Genomic DNA, 21,908 nt, shown 5'->3' with positions numbered 1-21,908 from the left:
CATAAATAGAGCTCTGCAACATCTGTCCGTATTTATGTGGAGGAGAGGAAAACAAAAACTCCAGTCAGCAAAATCTCTTGAGCAAAAATAAAAAAAACACAGGAAGATCCTTGCTCAGCTATAACTAGTCTTACTGGAGCCAGACATGCAACATACTATATATGTATGGAAACAACCATGAGTGAATTTGGCTTAAAATTGGGTAGAAACAATTACACTCACCAGCCACTGTATTAGGTACATCCTTACTAGTACTGGGTTGGACCCCCTTTTGCCTTCGGAACTGCCTTAATTCTTTTTGGAATAGATTCAACAATGTGCTGAAAACATTCCTTATGCATTTTGGTCCAAAGTGACATGATAGAATCACACAGCTGCTGCAGATTTGTCGGCTGCACATCCATGACGCAAATCTCCGGTTCCACCATATACGAAAGGTGCTCTATTGAATTGAGATCTGGAGACTGTGGAGGCCATTTGAGTACAGTGAACTCATTGTCATGTTCAAGAAACCAGTTTGAGATGCTTTGAGCTTTGTGCCATGGATCTTTACCCTGATTGTAGTAGCCATCAGAAGATGGGTAAAATGCAGTCATAAAGGCATGTACATGGTCAGCAACAATACTCAGGTAGGCTGTGACATTTAAACGATGCTCAGTTGGTACTAAGGTGCCAAGAAAATATTCCCCCACACCATTACCACCAGCCTGAACTGTTGATACAAGGTAGGATGGATCCATGCTTTCATGTTGTTGATGCCAAATTCTGATCATACCATCTGAATGTCACAGCAGAAATTGAGACTAATCAGACCAGGCAAAGTTTGTTTAATTTTTTTATTGTCCAATTTTGGTGAGCCTGTACAAATTGTAGCCCCAGCTTCCTGTTCTTATCTGACAGTGTGGTTTCCTGCTGTTATAGCACATTTGCTTTAAGGTTCAACGTGTTGTGCGTTCAGAGGTGCTCTTCTGCATACCTCAGTTGTAACGAGTGGTTGCCTTTCTGTCAGCTCAAACCAGTCTGGCCTCTGTCCTCTGGCATGAACAAGGCATTTTCAAAGAGAACTGCCACTCATTGGATATTTTCCCTTTTTTGGACCATTCTCTGTAAACCCTAGAGATGGTTGTGCGTGAAAATCCCAGTAGATCAGCAGTTTCTGAAATACTCAGACCAGCCTGTCTGGTACAAACAACCATGCCATGTTCAAAGTCACTTAAATCACCTTTCTTCCCCATTCTAATGCTCTGTAACATCAGAATAGACATTGGCATTCGAAAACATCAGTGGACAAGTAGTAAATGTGAATGAAACATTGTTACAGGTGTGTGCTCTCTGTTGTTCAGTTACAATGACAGTGTAGGAGTCAATGTAAGGCTGAAAGAACTTGCAACTACAGTTTATTCATGAAAATATGAACAGCCGAATATGCATTTGAAGTAAACTGCCGTTAAGAGAGCTGCCAAAGAGCCAAAGGAGATGCAGATTTCAGTAATCAAGACACCCGAAACAACAAATCTGCCTAACAACACCAGTAAAGCATAGACAATGCTACACAGCATTCACCTTCTGAATGCACCTTTAAATGAGCAACTAAAAGAAGTTAACATTACTATCTAATTGGATATGCAAATATGCCAAGCCAAAATAGAGTTGCAGTATTTTAATGTGTAGTGTAAACTAAAGGCAATTTGAAAATTACGTGCTATCACAATGGATAAAAACTGATGTGATACAATAGTTTCACAAAGGCTTATGGGTAGATTAAACATGCACAGCGCAGCGTTCTGACATTAGTTTTGTTGAAACCAAGGTCAAATGAATATGATGAACAACGCACCATAGTAAGATTTCTTTGGGCAGAGGGAGTGAAACCTGTTGAAATCCATCAAAGGATGTTGACTCAGTATGGAAGTTAAAACAGCATGACTCAACGAAAAGTTTATGAATGGGTAGAAAAGTTTAAAATGGGAAGAAAAAGTGTAACCAACAAAGCACGACCTGGTCGACCATCAGCATTGTGCATTCAAGGCTACATTAACATGGCAAAGACCTTCATCAGAGAAGACAGATTGCTTTATATGCTAATGCTGCACATTTATATATCAGCTATGGATCTGCATATACTATAATGGATGATGACTTGGGGTACCATAAAGTTTGCAAAACATGGGTAACCAAACAGTTTACTGATTTACACAAGCAACAGCGCATGGGGGGTTGCAACCCAATTCCTGAAATGTTATGAAGAAAAGTGTTTTGGAGTATATTGTCATTTGAGATGAGAATTGGGTCAATCACTGTGAGCTAGAAAGCAAGACAAAGCACGCAAAGGAGAAATTCAAATGACAGTGCTCCTCCAAGAAAATCATGATAACCATCTTTTGGGACAAAAAGGGTCCTATTCTGGCACATTTTTAGGAACATGGACAATCGGTGACCAGTGCAAGGTGCTGTGTTATGCTTAGAGAGAAACTGAAACATGCAATTCACAGCAAAAGAAGAGGAGTGCTGCTCCATGATAACATACGTCCCCATGCAGTGGCCACAGTGGTGGAGGCAATGCAACAGCTGCTGTTCTAATGTGTTCCACATCCCCCTTATATCCATGATCTAGCACGATGTTACTATCACAAATTCGCTCCACTTGAAGAAGCTCTGCGTGGTCATAGGTTCACCTCTGATGATGAGGTTAAGGAAACGATGCAGACTCAGATTTGGGAGCAGCCAGAAAGCTTCTTCTCCCAAGGACTGAATAAGTTAGTGGAACAATAAAAGAAGTGCATTGACCTGCAGGAATGTTCATCTGCTCACAGTTACCGGTATTAAAGTGTAAGTTGCCTTTACCTTTTCATTTTCTCTCATATATCCCCATAGTCTTAGAAATTAAAACACAATTTTTTTCCCTTTCGTATAGTTTCTGAAAGATGAATGATTTTACATAGAATTAATCTTTCTACATAACATTAAAAAGGGTATCGGGTATTTGGGATAATGTGATAAATGATGGCAATTTATTAGGCTTCAAAATAAACATGCAGGGGAGTTCCTAAAATTGAGTTTAGAAGAATTTATTATTATGTTCACTATAAGATGAAGTAAGTTCATGTGAATTAGAGTGAAAAAGATTATTTAACTACAGCCAGAAGCAAATGATGAGTGAGCCAAACTTGCCTCAGATGTGGACTTGGGTGATGGCTCTCAGCACCTATTATTCCCTTGATACTAGTGCAGTCTGCATAGAAAACATGCTTGAGGCACACTGGACTACAAATCATACCATGAGCTTGAAAATTTCCATGTTCCCACTTTTCTCATTATTATTCACAGTCTAAAGTTCACACAGTCAGTGTATGAACGCTGAAGCCCATTAGCATTCAGGTAATGTGTAGGTGTGAGAGGAAGAATGTGCCAATGCAATTCATTGCAGATTTGCTCTCCCTTCCTTTTTCAGAAAAGCAGAGCAACAATGCACATTTATCTTTCATCTTTCAAGGGAACAAACTGGTGTTGCCATTTCCAGTTATATGCACAATAGAATAAACACCTCTTTCATTTATGTTGTGACAGATGGGTATTTTTTATATGACTAGTTATTTTGATGTAGTTGCTTAACCACAGAAACAGGTCCCACTCTGAATTAAAGCTCAGTAGTTACAGTAGACTCTTGTAAATCACTCAGTGGAACCTGGTTTTTATCTCCAGTATTTAGAGTGGCTAATAGTTATTGTAACCGTGGCTGAGCACCTCTACCCTGTAATGGACAGATAGATAGATAGATAGATAGATAGATAGATAGATAGATAGATAGATAGATAGATAGATAGATAGATAGATAGATAGATAGATAGATAGATAGATAGATAGATAGATAGATAGATAGATAGATAGATAGATAGATAGATAGATGGTACTTTGTACTAGGAACTATTAAAACAAACAACAACCCCCTCAAAGAATTACAAAAAAAGAAGAAAGCTTCAGGGCTAATGATAAGAACAGTCACAGTGAAGGATTATGCAGACGTACTGTAGTTGCTATAAAGGAGCCCCATTCGTGTTTCTTGACACACTTCCGCTAAATAATTTGTTGTCCCCAGTGTTAGTGTGTCAGAGAGAGGATGTGCAGTATTGTTCATAATGTCACTTAGATTTGTTTTCATTCTCTCCTTTGCTACTACCTTCAGGAGGTCCAGATTATGTCCTATAACTGAGCTTGTGCTTTTAATTAGCTTATTGATTCGGTGGGCCTCTTTTGAAGTGATGTTACCAGCTCAGTATACCACAGGATAGAAAATTACACTGGCCATTACAGAGTTGCAGAACATGTAAAGGATGTGTCACTTCCCACAATAAAGAAATGCAAACTCCTCATAAAAACGAGTCTGCTGCTCCACCCTTTTTTATACAGTACATTTCATATATGGTTCCTATTTATTATATGCTCCACCTAGGGTTACCCATGCTTCTGTATATATTTTGAAACTGGGAACTACACGAAACTATTCTTTTATGTGTATAATACTTGGCATTCTCTGAATTTAGTATTTGTACTTGTCTGTTTTTCCTGTGGGTTTCCAAGTGAGTCCTTAGATCACAGTCATTCTAAAGCTGGGGTCAGAGTGATATCTCAAGAACATACAGTAACTCCAGCTTTCATTTTTTTCACTATCGTTGTGTCTATTCCATAACAGTTTTTATAAAATGTACTGTACAGCAATATTTTCATTATGAAGGAAATATTGTGCTGCCTGTTTTGAACCTGTGTGCACAATGTTATGCGTATCTTGTCTGTTTTACCCTGATCTGCAGTTTTCGCTCCCAAGTATGCTTTATACCACTTTGGGTGCTGCAAGGGTGTTACATGGAAACTTTGTACATGGATTGAAAGAAAGTTGGATACGTTAGGAGCTAACTTACAGAGTTCAGTGGCTGGCCCCACAGTACTTTGAGCTAGCTGAATCTTTACTAGTTAGGTATACCGAACAGAATCACAATCTTTACAAAGTACTCAGACAACAGCTGTGGAACAAATGCTGTGAAGACGTGAGAAGCTCATACTGCGATATATAGTGACACAAAATTGGAATAGAGCATCAGAATGAAAAAGGAGAAAAATAATGAGATGGCTTTTTAAAAATAATGTATAAAGCACCAGGGGGCATTTGAGATGAGACATGCAACAAGATGGGCCACTCGACCTTCTAAACTCATTTGGAACAAAATTGATGTTTTCTGTCAGGACTGACCTTTTTTTTTCACCGACAGTGATATTTAAGCAAAGCTTCACAACAATGCAGGAAGGAAGAAGTGTGTGTGTGCGCCTTCTATGTGAACATGTTCTAAACAAAGAAGATAAAATGTGTAAAATAGCAATTTAAAAATAGAAAATTCTATAAATCTCAGAAGTAGATGAGTGACAAATAATGCTGCAGCTTGAGGAAAAGCATGGCTTGAAAATGTTGCAAAAATGAAAAAAAAATGGGAAATTGCTCAAAAAGCAACTTTCAAGTAGATACATTTCATTCAGAATAGAATATTGTTATAGAAATGCACTTGATGTATTGCATAAAGTCCTCAAATTCAGTAATCAAAAATGCTGTTAAAACTGAAAACTGAAGAAAACGATACAAACTGGATAGCTGCAACCATATTCACACTCCGATTAGGGAAAATGACAGTGCTGGATTACATGAGGGGTAGAGAAATTCAGACAGAACACAGGCAGCGCTATAATTTGCCAGAGATGCTCAGCTAAGCCACCATCTGAACACAGCCCTGCATGCTTGACTAATATTGAAATGATAAGGAAAAGCAGGAATAAAAAGGAAGGATAAACACACCTTGAGGAGCTTCCACAGTTTGTCACTGCTAAGACGTTCAACCTGAAACACAAATAACAATCGAAATAAATCAAACAATATTTGCTTAATATAACAGATCATTTTAGCTGTTATTACCCACTTAAAGTGTTACTGTGTCATAAGAGGGCTATATTGTTTAACGGGCTGCCTGAGAAGATTAATCTGTCCTGTGATAGACCACCACTTAAGTTCAAGTTCAAATTTATTGTCATGTTCATATGGAACAATTTAATTCTTCCTTGTTTGTCTCTCACAGACTGGTGAAAGCAGCACTATGCAAACCACAGAGAAAATACAAAGAATGAGTACAACTCCATGATTATCTATATGAACTTCCATGTTCTGCCATCTCTGTATCTGTGGTACTCTGGTTTCCTTCCTCATGCCTATTTTGTTAAATGACATTTGTAAATTGTGAGTCCGCTTGTGTGTGTAAATGTGCGAGATTTGATGCACTTTCTATGCTGCTAGGATATGTTCTGGATTCCTGCTGACGTGTACTGCAATAAATGAGTTTGGAATTATGAGTGAATGGAAATAATAAATCACTAATTAAGGACAGATATTATGAATTCATAAGGCATATATAGAACTCATGAAAAAATACCCTCTGGCTTTGAAAGAGGATAATGATTAAATTAATCTTGATAATGATTACCTGGAAACGTATGGGGCCTTTAAGGACTAAATGAACATGTCAACATGCCACTCAAATTGAAGAGCAATAAGCTACACATCAGGAGCTGAGACATCCATGGAAGACAGTGTTTAGGAAAGGCAGTGTGTAGATTTGTATTCTAAATGTGAGGGCTGCTGCAGACAATTAGCCAATTAATTCTAAATTTTTGTAATGCCAGATACTGTGGACTATCTGGGACTCAGCATATTATTTAATTACTCCCCATTATTGTTTTATAGTAGAATCAATTTTAAGAGAGAAGGCATTTGTAGAACAGGTTGTTGTTACTTTAGAGTGGCAAAGATGGAAGACGAACGTTATTATAAAATCATCTAAACAAATGGAGTCAAAGGCAGGAAAAGCAAAACCAAAATTGCTAAATTGAAAGGTCAGCACAAGCTCAAAGTAAATGACAAAAAAGGTTATGAACTAAGGAGTTCTTCCTTTAGTTAAATATAGTTGCTAAGATACTATGTTACCAAGATTAGTAGGTGTGATTTAACTGATGACTAAAATGTCAAATTCAAACAAATAAACAAGCAACCTGTACAAACTGAATAAAATCTAAGACATAATGTATACAGCTATATGGTGCTCAGACCAGTTACTACAATCTGAAGCCCTCTTTCTAAGTAAGTTTTCTGTGCATGGATAATTCTTGTGATTCAAAAAAAAACCACAAATCTGACTGAAAACTGTAACTGCAAACTTGAAAAGATGTATCTGCTCAGCTGATTACAGCAAGCCCAGTTTTACTATACACAGTTTGTGTAACAGGACGTTGTGTGACAGCTGTATGGCCCCACATCAGGGCTAACAGACACTTTCATCATCATCTGTAGGGGTTTTCATTCCATACTACACTAGTGGTGTATTTTTAACCTAAAAATGATTCCTTTTGTCTTTTCTTGCGGACTATAGACTCACTTTACTTTATTGCTATATTTTACTTTTCTTTATTATATCTAAATACAAAAGTAATGATCATTCTGTAATGGCGCCCACATATCCCACTTAACAAAAGGAATATCAATTAGTGCATAAAACTCAAAGGTTAAAGACACCGACCAGAGCCGGCATGCAAGCACAGTAATGAAACCTGGTAACTCTATTCTTGTTAAACCAAAGTGAGCTTCAAGACAGAATAAAAGTGAATAGAAAATGGTATCTGTATAAAAAAAGAGGGTTTATGTGTATAAAAAGAGTACATTTCTGAACCAGATTCATTCTCATAGCTTGTACTGTTTATACTAGATACATATACTTGAGAAAGTTTATTCAAACTAGGTAACTATTGTCCTTGTCTATAGACACACAGATATGATGGTCTGCTCTAGAGCAGACATATTAACAGGAATGTATCCACATACGCTCTGTGCTCATAAATGAGGTTAAGTTGCACAGAATCAATGCAGTCATTTAATAAAGATACAATTCTCAGTTGCAAATAAGCAAAAAACATGTGAGCCCTGAGCTCTTTGAAAGTCGATCACAAGCCAGATAATTACTATGTGATGGTGAAACAACACATTACACAAAAAGTCATAAGTTACGTAAGAGGGGAGCTTTAAAGAGTATGTAACGTGAACATGTAACCAGCATTTTGGAACTGGTCTACTCTAAATATGAAATTGAAACTAAAACCTTGTACTATCAAATCATCTTGTTAGCTCCAAGGGAATAACCAATTCCTTCATAAAATTTCTTCCATAAAGAAGAATCCATCCATCCATCCATCCATCCTCTTCCGCTTATCCGAGGTCGGGTCGCGGGGGCAGCAGCTTGAGCAGAGATGCCCAGACTTCCCTCTCCCCGGCCACTTCTTCTAGCTCTTCCGGGAGAATCCTGAGGCGTTCCCAGGCCAGCCGGGAGACATAGTCCCTCCAGTGTGTCCTGGGTCTTCCCCGGGGCCTCCTCCCGGTTGGACGTGCCCGGAACACCTCACCAGGGAGGCGTCCAGGAGGCATCCTGATCAGATGCCCGAGCCACCTCATCTGACTCCTCTCGATGCGGAGGATTAATAATTAATATTAATATTAATATTCTCCACTTATAGTTTCTGGGAAGGTCTTGAATATATTTTTAAAAAATGGATTATTACCATCATACTATTGCATACAGTAATTGTCTCACGGGACGTGATATCCAGCACCTAGCTGTCTGTCTTAGGTAATTGTTTTTCTGTTTAGTCGGTGCATAATGTTGGCTTTAATCTCTCATAGATAATGTAGTCTGAAGAATTCTGACCCTTTTAAAGGTACTTCTAGTACTCTGTGATTCACCCCTGGTAAATTGTATCTGAGAATTATCTGTTCTGTAGTTATCACAGTGCATAGCAATACTCTTAAGCAATCCCACAACCCAAAGGTTGCCTATGAAATCCAAGTGTTACATGCTGCTCAGTTCAGAAAACCTTAAATGAAAATGCCTTTGGGAATATATGGTAAAAGATGACAAAAGCCCTACTTGTGCATAGTACAGGCAGATTAAAGCATAAAAGATATCCAGCAAAGACTTGATGAGAAGCATCTGGAGCTCACTTGTCAGAAAATACCCAGAGGGAGGAAGAGGGAGAAGCAACCTTCGTTGCAGCATGCCGTCTGTCTTCTAGCTAACGAGGTTGCCTATGAAGTCTTATGTAGGAGTGTTAGATATTTACAGGCAGGAAAAAAATCATACTGGTAGGATTTAGAAGAGGACAACAAAAGAGGAGGTAAAAAAAATCCATAAATAGAAGTGCTTAAGGAGTGCAGTTGGATGGCCCTCACAAACCCCATTACTATAGTTGTACAATTTCACTTATTACGTCGATGTGTGCCATACAGTATCGTGCTATAAAAGCATGTAAAAGAGAACTCATTAAAAAGAGAATTAAAAGAAAAATCATTATGGAATGGTTCATACATTACTTCAATGTAAATTTCACTTTAATGATACCAGAGGAAATCACTCAATGGAGTATTTTACAATACAGCAATTGATTGTATTGTACAATATACCATTTAGTAAATTCACTTACATGTGTTGTGTACACAAATAAATAAGAGTAAAATGAACAGGAAACTGAATGAAGTGAGCAACTTCAATAATATTTAATATGAAACTAAACACTTTGGTTCTGTAAACAAACTGCACAGACAGATTGGGACAGGGGTGACTTAATGGCTCTGTGCCTGTCGACCTTTACAGACCAAGGTGTGTTTGTTTATGTATGTGTGTGTGTCTGTGGATGTATGTGTGTGTGTGTTAATTTCTTTCTCTTCGTCAACCAGCGTGTGCTCTGGTATGGCAAACAAGCTGTCAGTTATCTTCACTTATGAATTGCTTTGAGTATGTGAGTGTACATGCATGTGTGTGTCTCCATTTGTGCATGCATATATATTTAAATAAATTATGTACCTCAAAAACTACTCATGCAAAAGTTTTGCAGATCAACAGGCCTGATCCTATGACTAAACAGTGCAGACTGCAAAACATCCATGTTAATTTAAACAATGTCTATGGTAGTTACTGTTAGACATAGGTCAAACTGGTTTTTGAAGGATGTGGGGATAATTGTTAGGCCGTTTACATGTTGCATGTGCACCTTCTGAACTAAATAGCTTATAATAATAGTATATAATTTAGGAATTCTCCTCTACCTTTAGCAATGGCTCAAATAAGTAAATAACATTATTCTCCTTTCTGATAGCCTGCTTTAGTGTCACCTTCGCTCTCTATTCCTCCGGCTTCTGCAGGATTTTGTACCCTTAATAGAGCCAAACAGATGTTACATCATCAGAATTCAGTCTACCTAATTATTAGAAGCTTTAAGCTGACAAAGTTAATTTTTACTGTAGCTTGCAACTAAAATCAACGATTGTTAGGGTTGTTTGCAGCCTAATCTACCTTCATAATATCTACAAATAAAAATAACTTCTTTACTCCATTATGGAGTCATTGGGCATTCCCATAGTGTCAAAAGCAAGGCAGAAGCCAGCTCTAAGAACAGCTCCAGGCCAGCTTAGAGCTCACTGACTCAAACAACAAACACCATTGATTAAGATGTTGATCATCCAGCTAGGACACTTTTGGGAAATGAGAGGAAATTGGAGAAAAACTGGAGAAAGCCTACATGGACACATAAACAATAAGCAATGCACACAGAGTGTATAATTAAGTGAAGCTTTGAATCCATTACTCCAGAGCTGTGATGCCGCAGTGGTAAGCATGGTGCCAGTGTGATGCCACTTAATAAAAATGTATCAATCAATAAAAATGCCTTCAAGTCTGTGAATGGAAGAACTGTTTCTCTGCTCATCGGTTGTCCACTTAAAGGAAAAATACAGTACATTCTTTACTGATCCAACAATAATCTACCTTTTTGATTTTGATCAATGCAAAGTTTATTAACTTTTTTCAAAATTATATTTAAATTGTACATTCCCACATGCATTAGGTTGTAGAAATAATATACTCTTACATCAAGGTTAATACTGTAACGAGCCTTGAGATGGAAAGACTGAATGAGAGTAACGCCTAATAACAGGCACGTTTATTTACTATAATAATGAATGAGCCACATAGACAATCACCTTCCCGCTGTTATGGCCAAGAGAAATACCTCATAAAGTAACCGTTACAGAAACTGGCCACAGTCATTCTTGTGCTGCTTCTGAAGTCTGTTTATCTCCATGATTCCCCCTTATCTTCAACAAGGTTTTATTTATCCAGTCCCTTGGGAGTCTGCTTTCTTAAACCTTCCCAAGCTTGCAAAGTGTAATGGGAATGTTCCAGGGGTTTGCTCACCTGTGTGACTATCTGCCAATCACCCATCCAGTCCCATCTATTGTCAGGGTAATATGATGGCTACTACTATACAGTTTGCATCCATGACCACCTGTGTGGTGAAACTGTGATATTGCTTGCAGTTGACATATGTGTGCTCATCCACATTTGGGGCAATAATCTATATGTGCATGCTAATTTTTAAGAATGCAGCTTGCTTTAACATTACCTCATGTGGACTAGTGGGGAAATGTATAAATCTGCGTATTACCTTGTGCACTGTAAGGGCATTCAAAGTTTGGTGCAAAATTTGCATAAGGGTTGGTTGTGACATACTGAAAGTGTTGCTATTGCAAAGCTGCATTTTACACAAAATGCTAACAACACTTTCATTTCAGCTGACGGTGCATGACTTCTCCTTGGTGATGAAGTGATCATATAACTTACAAGGTATTATTCCATCTCTGTCAAATTCATACTGAGTTCGTTGTTGTCCAGCATTTCCAAAATATTAAGCCTTTCTCAGGATGTGTGTGCTGATCTCTGCCTTATTGCCTTCTTCTGGCAGCGCCACTCACAAGCTCTACTAAAGCTTGATGAAGTTAGAAGTGGTTTCCTAAATTATGAAAACCAATAAAATGCTTTTACCCCTACACCTAAGAAAAGAACAAAATTGCATCACTCTGAGGTTTTTGAGCCCATTAAGATCATTTTCCTACTATGGGAAGCTTGGTAAATATGGGCATAGTACTTCAAAATTACTTGGCCTTTCTTTTCCATTTAAATACAAACATTTTGATTACTATAATCATTTTTAAGTGGGTTACTCTACTTAGGCACAAAATGGGGTGTCACTGTAGTTCATAATGCTGTCTACAGCTTCATAATCTGTAGCTGCTGATGCAGAAATGGCCAAGTATCAATGAGTGTAAGATGATACATATGTTTATGGAATGACATCAAATCTGGTGTAAGAATCCTGCAGTGCACCCAGTGATGTTGAGAAAAGTTCTAGTCTGCATTAACCTATAATGAAAAAAATATATTTCAAATATGCATGAATGTATGAGTCAACCTGAAGCAAGTGGCCTTACTCATACAAGTAAGCACTTACTGTGAGCTGCAGGCAGCTGTAATGAATGGCCACTGTCTTTCCTTCAAATAGTTTTACCATATTAATTAATAGTGTATGTCCTTAAAGTCTCATCTGTGTTTTTTTACAAGCTAAAAGTTTAAAGGAATAAATGACAGATGAAGTGAGTCAGGTATCACAACATTAGTAATGCAGATTGTTAGGGACACCCCTCACACAAATTGACATTTATTAATTTAATCTGAATTTGCATTAGTTCTACACATTTGGAAAAAAAAAAGAAATTCATGTGGGAATCTCTAGAAGGTCAAATTTTTCTAATAACTCTGTACAGTAAAGCACACAACATACACCATTCAAGAAATTAAAGTATATACTGTATGTGCAAAATTAAAAAAAAACACTTTATTATAATTTCCATTTCTTCACTTTCTTCCCAGTTTCTTTTGAATTCAGGATCATGAATTCACATTTAAGCTCATGACTACATTATTCATGGGAAATAAAGCAGTGTGTGCTTCTCAGGAGACAAGCCTGTCTTTAAACAAATCTGACTTCATCTTGCTATTTCCACATCTATGCATTTTCTTCTATCTCTGCGGTATACAAAATTATTTAAATTTTTATGTTTACCTTTACAGGTATACACAGACTGATTTTTCTGGACTTGACAGAAGATACCGTTTTCCCAATTTACTTGGGGCACATTTATTACCTTCCTTTGCTTTATGTTTAAGTGCTTGCAGCACGACTCCTTGGTAAGACTATCAGGCGCACTGCAAACTGAACACTGATACAGTATGTCACTGGTATCATAGCCGTATAGTGCAGCGGCTCTCAGCCTTTGTTCTTCCAAGGGCCCCAGGATACCATGAGAATATTGGAGGGCCCCCTACACAGCCTGAGAACTTTACCCTTCTGTACTTCTGCTGCAGTCTTGACAAAGGTACTTGTTTTTAAACACTAATTTGTTAATAAAAACATATGTGCTGCTAGTGCTTTTACACTTGTTTTTTAAAGCATAATGCAAAATTTTAATGTTTGCCATTTTAAAAACAACCTGTATGTTTTCATTAAATAAAAGAAATTTTTACTAGTGCCTGAATCTCTTAATTATAATCATAAAATGAGTTGACATTTTTTAGTGATAAATAATAATCCGTAAGTACTAAAATATTTAGTTGTCACTGCAAGTATTATTGGCAACATCAAAAGCTGCTAACTGTTCGCTTGTCTTAAGCACTACTTTTTAAATTAAGTATAACATGATTAAGTATTTCTAAAAAATACAAAATCAGACATAATTTTAAAAAAAATGAATAATTAGTCTGTGCAGACAGTTTATCATAACTCTAATTAAATAAGCTAATTTGTTATCATCTGGCGCCAGCCCACCACAGGGCACACACACACACACACACACCAAGTGCACACTAGGGACAATTTAGAATCGCCAATCCACCTAACCTGCATGTCTTTGGACTGTGGGAGGAAACCCACGCAGACACAGGAGAGAACATGCAAACTCCACGCGGGGAGGACCCCGGAAGCGAAACAAGGATTGGCTCCAGCAGACCCCCGTGACCCTGTAGTTTGGACATAGCGGGTTGGTAATGGATGGATGGATGGATGGATTCAGCACAGCAGCGTTTCCAGATGTCAGTGCCACATTCAACATGAGTAGAAATGCAAATGCATTTCCTCTCCACATACAAGGATCGAGTCAGTAGAAAAGGCAAGAACATCATGAAGGGCTGTGGTCACATGAAGGTAAGCCGTGGAAGGGTGACCAGCCCAAACACCCATGTAGCCTTAAAAAGTGGGCAGAGTGGCAGCTGCGATGTGTGTGAAGTTCAGCTACCATTTCCTTAATAAGACTGTCAAATTGTTGGTATCATTTTTTCTTGTTGAGTCTTTACAAGCAGCCTGTTCCCATTCTACTGAGCTGTGCAACTGCTAAACATATGTGAGGAGTCCATTGGATCTCTACCGAGAACATGATGTGGATAGTGGAGACGGATTGTAAATGTAATCTAGCTAAACTATTTACAGATACAAACTATAGATGAAGCGCACTTTAGTGAACTTTGAGCATTTATTGTCAGGTAACATAGTTGCCAGGAATTTCTCTTGGTGTTTCATCCATACACATAACAAGGCACATAGAATTAAACAACACAATAATACCATCACAACAATATATGCTGTACTAATGACAAATGAATTGTATAAAACACAAATAATATACAACAAAATAGTAAAGCAGAATTGAACTCCTCACTTAGTAATATATCAAGTACTGTAAGTCCTTCTAATATAAATAGAAAATAAAAACAGAATTTAGATTGTATGGTGGAATTTAGAAACGAGGAAAAGACAGATGAATTCGAGACTGCAGTAGATAAACTGTTTCAGTGCGTAAAAGTTCTTGTCTTTAGTGACTGGTAACATTTGTTCGATGTTAATAACTGACAGAGATGGCTGCCAGAAAGAGTGTAGTCTTTAGTTATACTTCTGGCATGTTTCCTGACCAGGATGTCAATGTAGTGCAGTTGTAGGCCTACAGTCTTTTTCTGCTGACCAAATAACACACTGAACTTTATGTCCTGAGTAAACAGAGGCATTGCCATATCAGACTGCCATGGAGAACATGAGGATGCTTTCAATAACAGCTCAGTAAATCTCTACCAGAACAGATTGGGACAGATTAAACTTTTTAAATTGATGGAGAAAAAACATCCACTGCTGAGCTTTGTCAAAAAATGCAGTTAAGTTTTCATCTGAGTTTAGGCTGCAAGTAATAGTTGTGCCAAGGAATATAATGATTCCACCCCGTTCACAGTGAAATCATTTATAATTAGGGATGTACATTGTGGGCCACATGTAACAAGTTTTGAATTTGGATGAGGCAGGCTACATTAAAAAGATCCCAAGGGCCATAACTTTGACACCCTTGCTTACCTTGATTTATAGTCATTTAAATATCGTGCTGCTCTTTTATACTTACTTTCATTCATCTTATGGCTTCCCTAGAAGTTTACAGGGGCCCCCTAGTGGGTCACACTCCCCTCATGTTCCGCCTGTTGAGAATCACTCACATAGACTACATACACATTCACACGACATTACTGGAATTATCTTCTATATAAAGAATTTTCTTTCAATTGGGAGACAGACCTAGAATCTTTAACTTTCAAAGTGCATCAGTATTGATTCTAGGGTGAAGATTTATCTGTCTGGTTTTATTTCCTTGGTGTTTTCCTTGTTTGTGTTTGGTTCTCTTTCTGGTATTGGCACATTGGTTTAATATTACATCTTTCAGTTTTGCCTAGGTTGTGTTACTTATTCTGATTTTTGTTGAGCAGACAATCTACCTAGTCTATGACCCCCAAAATAAAATACCTACTCACTCAGTCAATTACAAAAATTACTATTTTTATTTAGATTAGATTACATTACATTAGATAAACTCTATTAATTCCAAGGGGAAATTCACATGCATACAGCAGCAGAAGCACAAAAACAAGAATCCAGACTCACAGGACAAATAATACAGCCAATCAATCAATTGATATGTAAATAACAAACAAACAAACACATAAATAAATAAATAAATAAACGTGTATTGTTCAGATATTTCAAAACGGCATTTCAAAATAAACTTAACAAGTGGCCCGGGAGAAAGCATTGAAATGTCTGATAGCAGTGGGCAGTAAAGACCCCCAGAGGCACTTCTTACCACACTTTGGTGGATAGAGCTTGTGGCTAAAAGCACTCTAAGAAAGTATCTCATGGAGGGGATCCAATTTTGCCAAATCCCCTTTTCTACAACAGCTTCCTGTGTGTTCAGGGTTTGCCTTGTGATGGCACAGGCTTTCTTGATAAGTTTATTCAGGTATTATGCATCTTTTGAGCTGAAGTTACTTTCCTTTGAGACCACAGTGTAGAACACCACACTTGACTGGTAGAACATGTCCAGCAGCTTGCTGCACACATTAAAAGTCCTGAGTCTCCTTAGCAAGTCCTGTCTGCTCTGGACCTTCTTGTACAGTGCCACTGTGTTGTCAGACCACTCCAGTTTGTTATTCAGGTGTACCCCCAGGTATTTGTAGTTCTGCACCACTTTCATATCCTCCCCCTGAATGGTGACCGGTCTCACAGGCCCCTTGGCACACCAGAAGTCCACCACCAGCTCTGCTGTCTTGCTGATGTTGAGTTGCAGATTGTTGACCCTGCACCACAAGACAAAGTCCTCCATGACTTTCCTATACTCTGACTCATCTCCATTATTAATGCGGCTCATGATGGACAATTCAACTGAAAATTTCTGTAGAAATTTGAATTTGAAAATGACAATAATGTAGGGGGCTTAGGAACTGAACTTTTAAACAAAGAACTGATCATTTGTTTCCTGCTCTGCCTTATTGTGTGACACTGAGTAAGTCCAGTAAGCCTCATAGGTTCCTACTGTAGAAGATCCATCCATCCATTTTCCAACCCGCTGAATCCAAACACAGGGTCACGGGGGTCTGCTGGAGCCAATCCCAGCCAACACAGGGCACAAGGCAGGGAACCAATCCCGGGCAGGGTGCCAACCCACCGCAGACTGTAGAAGATAACTGTACCTTATCTTGATTTTTAAGCCTCCTTGGATTAAGACATCAGCCAAGTATATAAGAGTAATCATCATAATAATAATAATAATAATAATACAGTGCATTAGAAAGTACATAAATGGATGGGTAGATGTTAAGAGTGGAAAAGTCCCTCAGAGAGTGCAAATTATACCAAGCAAAGCGATAAAAATATCTTCATATCTGAAGGTAAGAAAATTGCCGAGGAATCAGAATTTTATGATTGAAGATAGACATGAGAAATGTGCAAAGTTGCATTGAAAACTAACAATGATAATACAATCTGAAGACACCAGTGTTGGAGAAGATATTATGAAAGCAAACAATTTGAAAGAGATTCACTTGGAAAACTTGACAATAGTAGTGTCTTTTGTGAAATGTAAAAAGGTGCAGTAGCTGAATAATAATCTGCATTTCAAGTAGATGTTGGTAGACAGCCTCTAAATAGCAATCTCACCTGTACTGTACTTTTTTCTGCTATTTTGAATCACACTCTTTTTTGCTTTTTATAGTGCATTGTGATCATATCTTAAAATTTACAAACTGGTTTGGTGCCTAGTTGTCCTTTCTGTATAAATGATGGCTTTGCAGAAGACAAGGCTTAATTTTTAATAAGCATACTGTATTTAAGTTTTAATAGCAGTATTAAAGAATATATTGTACTACGAAGCCCCCACCCTGAAGGCACTTCGCTAAAAAATTATGATGGCTTCAAAAGCTCCAAATGTACACATATACAGCAAATTAGTAAGCCTATAGTTCCTCTGCGATTTTTCATTGCTTCTGTTTCTTATGACTTTCCTTGATGAGAGAGATGTGATTGATTCCATCAGGATTGCTGGCAAGTGTTTCAGCTGCTCGACTCCATGTATAATTCAACCTCTGTGAAGCGCACTATGGGTGAGGTTCATAAAATATTAGACAGGCATTAAATGCTTAGCGGTTCAATGCATTGACTTGACAAACTAATGCTTTCTGAATGCAGCCCTTTGAGACACTGAGGTGCAGTCATTTTCTTTGTTTTCTACTGCCATATTCTTCTTTTCAGATGCTTTATAGACAGTTTCTTCCAAGTCTTAATTGAGGAATAAAGCAATAGTAACTCTGCCTAATGTTTCCCAAATCAGCCAAAAAGCCATTTTCCAGAAGGAGAGTTTTATCCAGACTTCTGCATCAATAAAAGCATGGGATTCTGCTCTTACAGAGCTACAATGATCATTAATATTATTCACACACCTACCTTGAGCTTTGTTATGTTATTGCATTATAATAGGGAAGCGTCATTTATTTAATTTCGAATTCATGCCATTATAGGAAAAAGTTTATAGGAAAAAAACGAAAATACAGACCCTTTTAAATTAACTGTTCATGTGTTTCTCATCAAAACACAGAATATCAAGTATTCTTAAAACAATTCAGGGGTGCTAAGATCTAGTGCCCATCCCAGCAGCATTAGTGACAAGTCAATACCTTGGACAATGTGCCAGCCCCATAACATTACCCCCTCATACACACACTCACATAAAACTGATAACAGAACTGCTAAAGAGCCCAAGACACATATCAAACAGTTGGGGGAGAACATGCAAAGTCCACCCCAACAATAAATGAGTGTTGGATGGGAATTCAAACTCAGGACATTGGATCTGCAAGCCAGCAGGGGCACCACTAACCACTTTGCTACTATGTCCCTCTACATCCATTATCTGGGATAATGGATGCAAAACCTTGTAAACTAATTACGAAAAGAGATACCATTTATCCAATTCAGAATAATTAATTGGTTAACAGAAAGTAAATGAGTAAAAAAAAATCTTTCAGATTTCTCTCATATCATCTACTAGTGCTACAATAGATTTAAATGGGGTATAGCATAGAAAAATTGTCTTTATGATTTACATGGTTTTCTCAGTGGAGTTCACCTGTGCGTATTTGGGGAGTTTTACTTTAGTCTGACTTAAAGTCTCATATTAGGAAGCCAACTCTTAGGAAGAATTAGGAAGTCCCACTGCTGGTTAGAACAGCTTCTAAGATCACAAAAGAACATTTAATGCAAATGTGGAATGAGTTTACTAAGAAGTGGCATCAATTGAGATGTACTGTATAAAAAAACATCTATGGCATCACAAATGCCTAAAGTCAATAAAGTGCAGTACAAAGTAACACAGAAAATAAGACACAACCGTTAGTCTATGAAGAACAAGGGATCCTCTCCAAGCTAAACATCTGTGAGAAAACTCAGTGGTCTGTGGGAGCTCCAGAGGAATTACTTATCTGGGGGAAACTGTTGCTTAAGTGCTTAATAAGTGCTTAATAAATCTGGACTTAATGGAAGTCACATATTGATTATAGCTTCCCAGTGAGCCTTTAGTAGACTCTTAGACCAAGTGGGATAGGTTAATACAAAAATAAACAATTCCAGAGTGAGGAGTGAGCTCTGTATTTGATATTTTACATCCTTTTTTACAATTTTTACAGGACCTAATTTAACATGTTAGCTGTTAGGCCACCCACTTGTGAAATGGATCCTTCTCCATTAGGAATAAGTCTTGTTTCTGTTTGATCTCTGCACATTACATTTATCTCTGGTCTTCCACAAGACCAAACAAACTGTTCCTTAGTCTGTAGTGGATCACGTCAAGGAGTACAATTTAAAACAGTTAAAAAAAACAAGACTCCATAAAGCAAAGTCCAAACAGAAACTTAATGATAGTGAGTTATAGACTCACAATCAAGCAAAATCAGTAAGATACGCATACAGTATGTACCTGAAAGCATTCTCAAACTCACTAAATCTGATTCAGGGTCATGAGAGTAGGAAATATTATGCAAGACAATACATCACCCTGGACAATTCGCCATCCATCTCAGAGTACTAAATCATGAATCACAAAATTGAGCTGAACTGGTAGTATTGACTTTTGACTTGATGCATGTCGTTAATAGCACTAGACAATGGAGATTGTCAGCTGTGAATAAAGACAAAGAAGTCTTCACAGGACAGCTGGAAACTCAGAAATGATTAGATACTACAGATCAAGGGCAGATCAAATTCTTTTGCACAACAGCTGAGCAAAACAGGAGTTTTATGGAATTTGGAGTGGTTCAAGAATCTGAAACAAGCTGAGACCCCAAGTCCCTTTTTTAAATAGTTTGCTTTAATAGTTAAAGAGCTGCAAATGCCTGGAACTCACAACAGTTGCTGCTTACCAATGCAATATGCTAAAACTGGTATAAAGCATAATGCCCCACATCAAGCTGAAAACCATTCCTAATGTGAAGCCTGGTGATTGAGACATTGGAAGAAGACTGCTCTTTGAGTGGGGCAATGTCTGAAAACATACAGCCACTCTGTCGCTGGAGCAGCTCAAAGGTAGGCCAAGGCAATGCCAACATCATCTTAAACATACAGGTAGACTGGTATGAGTAAGAATTCCTTATTTTTTATTTCCAAATTTAAGGTTTCTGAGTAATATAGCAGTGACGATTGGGTAAAACACACATAATCAGGAAAGGCAATGATGGCTGCAATGTCTATCAAAGGTGTACAGTAATCCCTCCTCCATCGCGGGGGTTGTGTTCCAGAGCCACACGCGAAATAAGAAAATCCGCGAAGTAGAAACCATATGTTTATATGGTTATTTTTATATTGTCATGCTTGGGTCACAGATTTGCGCAGAAACACAGGAGGTTGTAGAGAGACAGGAACGTTATTCAAACACTGCAAACAAACATTTGTCTCTTTTTCAAAAGTTTAAACTGTGCTCCATAACAAGACAGAGATGACAGTTCTGTCTCACAATTAAAAGAATTCAAACATATCTTCCTCTTCAAAGGAGTGTGCATCAGGAGCACAGACTGTCAGAAAGACAGAGGAAAGCAAACAAATCAATAGGGCTGTTTGGCTTTTAAGTATGCGAAGCACCGCCAGTACAAAGCTGTTGAAGGCGGCAGCTCACACCCCCTCCGTCAGGAGCAGGGAGAGAGAGAGAGAGAGAGAGAGAGAGAGAGAAAAACTAACAGTCAAAAATCAATACGTGCCCTTCGAGCTTTTAAGTATGCGAAGCACCGTGCAGCATGTCGCTTCAGGAAGCAGCTGCACAGAAGATAGCAACGTGAAGATAATCTTTCAGCATTTTTAGACGAGCGTCCATATCGTCTAGGTGTGCGAACAGCCCCCCTGCTCACACCCCCTACGTCAGGATCAGAGAAAGTCAGCGCAAGAGAGAGAGAGAGAAAAGTAAGCTGGGTAGCTTCTCAGCCATCTGCCAATAGCGTCCCTTGTATGAAATCAACTGGGCAAACCAACTGAGGAAGCATGTACCAGAAATTAAAAGACCCATTGTCCTCAGAAATCCGCGAACCAGCAAAAAATCCGCGATATATATTTAAATATGCTTACATATAAAATCCGCGATAGAGTGAAGCCGTGAAAGGCGAAGCGTGATATAGCGAGGGATCACTGTATTAACAAATTAATTTGAATATAATGGAATCTATGGTTTTCATCCTTTCTTTATAGTTACATCTGACAAATGTTTTTTCACTTTTATATTAAAAAGTTTTTGTGTTCCTCAGTGCTGCAAAATCCCAATTAAATACAATAAAATGTTGAATAACTGCATGAGTGAGTGAGCAAATGTGTGACAGAAGGCTCAGTATTTTAATAATAAAATGCGAAACTATTCACATAACAAGTGGGGTAGGAGTTTAAAATTATTCACTAATGGTAAGGGACCTGCTTTGATTCCTAGTGTGGTCACTGTCTTTGTATAGTTGGTTCATTCTTCCTGAACCTTTATAGGTTTTATTTGTGTGATCCAATCTTCTCCCAGATTCTAAAGACACTCAAGTTCAGTTGGTTGCAGACTACAA

The 21,908-nt window shown here is 38.0% G+C and overlaps 1 protein-coding gene across 1 annotated transcript in view; it reads right to left on the bottom strand.

Annotated features, from left to right (window-relative positions):
• sulf2b (sulfatase 2b) overlaps positions 1-21,908 on the bottom strand; it is a 368,243-nt gene that overhangs the window by 229,694 nt on the left and 116,641 nt on the right. The window contains exon 3 of the mRNA XM_028811624.2: positions 5,840-5,881. The gene's annotated coding sequence lies outside the window, so the exon portion shown is untranslated. The remainder of the gene's footprint in view (positions 1-5,839; positions 5,882-21,908) is intronic.

Source organism: Erpetoichthys calabaricus, chromosome 10 (genome assembly GCF_900747795.2).
Source record: "Erpetoichthys calabaricus chromosome 10, fErpCal1.3, whole genome shotgun sequence".
NCBI classification, from domain to species: domain Eukaryota; kingdom Metazoa; phylum Chordata; class Cladistia; order Polypteriformes; family Polypteridae; genus Erpetoichthys; species Erpetoichthys calabaricus.
Note: the sequence above shows the minus strand (reverse complement) of the source record. Positions and strands in the feature narration are given on the sequence as shown.